This window comes from Tursiops truncatus, chromosome 12 (assembly GCF_011762595.2).
Source record: "Tursiops truncatus isolate mTurTru1 chromosome 12, mTurTru1.mat.Y, whole genome shotgun sequence".
In the NCBI taxonomy this organism is placed as follows: domain Eukaryota; kingdom Metazoa; phylum Chordata; class Mammalia; order Artiodactyla; family Delphinidae; genus Tursiops; species Tursiops truncatus.
The window spans coordinates 41,054,793-41,057,970 of NC_047045.1; the positions used below are offsets into that span (position 1 = coordinate 41,054,793).

The 3,178-nt window shown below is 41.9% G+C and overlaps 1 pseudogene; it reads right to left on the bottom strand.

Annotated features, from left to right (window-relative positions):
* Positions 1–903: 903 nt before the first annotated feature.
* Positions 904–1,404, bottom strand: LOC101319732 (D-aminoacyl-tRNA deacylase 2 pseudogene; annotated as a pseudogene).
* Positions 1,405–3,178: the final 1,774 nt, after the last annotated feature.

Genomic DNA, 3,178 nt, shown 5'->3' on the forward strand with positions numbered 1-3,178 from the left:
GAGAAATGTTTTTACTTTGTGACTCTTTCACCCAAATCAGTGTTTCTTCCACTTCCTATATACTCCAGGAAATACTGGAGGAAAATTCTTTGTATTTCTTTAAAATAATAATATTTAAATTCTTTTTTTCCCCTTTTTATTCCTTTTATAGCAATCTAAACCAACAAGAAAGGAACTTCCTAAAAAAATTTATGAACGTTAATTTAATGAAACAGTAACTTTTAAAAACCAAAGACAGAAAATGCAACACACATTGCTTTGGTAAAAAACTGAGAAACAGAATATTAAGCCATTAGTATTAAGCCATTAGTATATTAAATAAAAACAACTTTTAGTCCCCCATACCTTATTGCTCTATCAACTAAAGATTCTTAAAATAATTTAAAGCACTTGGATGTCCTTGGAAAATAATATTAAAATGTACAATAACATTTTTGTATTACATTTTCATAGATGTTATTAGAAGGAATAGTAAATTGCATATTTCATTCAAAATATGGAAATCTGAAATACTAAAACAAAATTGACAAAATTATAATTGTAACCGTAACACAAATAGTGATTTTCACTACATATTACATACATTTGAGGGTATAAGAAACATATTTTTCTTGATTTTGCAAAATGCTTAAACACAGCTCTCTAAGAACATTTCCATGTTCTTATCAATGACTATAAGCGAATACAAGGCATTTTTCAAAATTTTGAGTGTGAGTTTAGGGGAAAGCAGGGTGGAAGGTGACTGAGATCCCGTGTTTAGGTGACGTGGCGAGGTCGTCCAAGTAGCAGGCTGCAGAGTTATGGATGGGACCCAGGATTTTCTTGTCTAAAAATGCTGCAGATGAGTGTACTGAAGCAGAAGGGGAAGAGAATCTAATTACAACTGTAGAAACTTTTAATTTTTCAAAACTCGATTAGGTGTGTGTATGGTCCATTGGTGTCGAGCTTTAACACCTGTTGCCGTAAGTACCATGTTCCACCACAACCCCAGCTTCGGCACACTTGCTGTTAGCAGCTAATTCTTTTTTAGAGAGTCACAAATTGGGAATAAAGTTCTAACCCCTCTTCTTTTCCAGAGTTAGAGTGATACTGCACGCTTCTTCCTTTTACTCTCACCCCAAGGGTGGCTTGAGGGATGATAAGAATGTTGCCAGGTAGATCCAATACAGAGACATGCTTGCCATTTTCTGTTTCACTTAATTTCACATTTAACAGTGTATTAACCATTTTGGGAAGAAGCTCTTTATCAGCTCCCTTGAAAAAGCACAGGTGGATCACTAATCCTCTCTGGACCTCCACCCACTGGGCCGCGGCGTCCCCTTCGTCGGGACGTACTTGCAGCCGGGCGTGCAGGCCCTGCTGCAGGAGGGCCCGAGCCTGAGGTGCCCGGCCACTTTCAGCCATGGCTCAAGCCCGCGCGGATATCCCCCAGGTTCCAGCCACGTGCCGCACAGGCCCGCCCCCGGCGCTCAGGGAGCATTGGGCGGGGCGCGACGCCTTAAATTCTTGTTGAAGAACTAAGCCATGTTCATTATTGAAAATTTAGAGGAAAACAAACTACCCATAATCCCAGGATCCAGAGACAATTATTATTTATAATTTTGATTACCAGCATAAAACCCACTAGGTTGTGATGTATTATCCTTTTATATATCCTGTTGGATTTGATTTGCTAATGTTTTGTTAAGGATTTTTGCATATATATTCATGAGGAATTTGAGTCTGTAGTTTTATTTTTTGTAATATCTTTTTCTAGTTTTGTTACCAGCCCTCTCAAGTTGGTCTCCAACAAGGGTCCTTCTGCCCGGTGTCCTTTGTGCCAATAGAACGAGACCGAGTTTGGTTCAGAAGCAAAGGAAAGCTTTACTCTTTGGTCAAAGACAGGAGAGGCGCGAGCTTGCGCTCTAGAGCACGCGCGCTCCTCACAGGCTGTGGGTGGGGTTCCTTAATAGGGTTCTCCTTAATTGGGGAGGGGGCAGAATTCTCACGGAGCCTGCGCAGCTGCTCACATTCTAGATCGCAGTGCCGGGCTGGAGCAGCGTCTCTGCACACGGCCCGTGGAGCTGAGGTGTTGGCTGCAGGCATTTCGCAGGAACCCTGGTCTGATGTGCTGGGTGCAAGGCCTCTGAATGCGGCACCCTGTGAGCGAGTGAAACTAGAGAAGCCCAAGGAAAAGAAAGAGACAGGTTAGACTTTATTTTATTGCCCAGCTTCTATTTTTATTTCCCAGGAATTGTTAATTGGCTTTGCTGGTGAGAGTTTTGGTATCAGGGTAATGCTGCCCTAATAAATTGAGTTGGGATGTGTTTCCTCCTCTTCTTTATTCTGGAAAAGATTGTGTAGAATTGGTATTATTTCTTCCTTAAATGTTAGTAGAATTCACCAGTGAAATTATTTGTTCGTTTGTTTATGCAACTTAAAACAAAACTCCTTTGCTAACTCCCTGTTCTGTAGGGCAAACATCTGGGCATGGCATGGCGGGGTTCCCTGCTCAGGTTCTTATAAGGCTGGAGTCTAGGTGTCCTCATCTGGATCCTGAGCTTCTCTTCTGAGCTCAATTGACTGAGTCAGAATTCAGTTCCTTGCAGCTATAGGATGGAGCTCCGTTTCCTTGATGGCTGTCAGCTGGAGGCCACTTTCCATACTCCTCGTCACATGACCCTCACAGTCTTCAAAACATGAAGTGGAGAATATTTCTGTAGTAGTCTGCTAGGGCTGCCACTACAAAACACCACAAACTGGGTTGCCTAAACAGAGGAAGTTTATTTTCTCACAGGTCTGAAGTCCACAAGTCCAAGATCAAGGTGCTTTCTGAATTGGTTTCTGGTGAGAGCCTCTCTTCGTGGATTGTAGATGTCTGCTTTCTTGCTGTGGCCTCACATGGCCTTTTCTCTTGAGTGTGCAGAGAGGGGGTGGTCTCTGGTGTCTCTTCTTCTTATAAAGACACTAGTTATAGCACATTAAGGCCCCAGACTTTTGATCTCACTTAACCTTTATTACTTTCTTATGGGCCCTGTCTCCAAATACAGTCACATCGAGGTTAGTGTTTCAACAAAGGGGTTTTGGGGAGACACAGTTCAGTCTGTAATACTTCCTTATGTCAAATTCCTCTCATGCTTCAAAACTCTCTCACCAGGGAAAGTCTATCATCGTTTAAGGGCCCATATGATTAGATCAG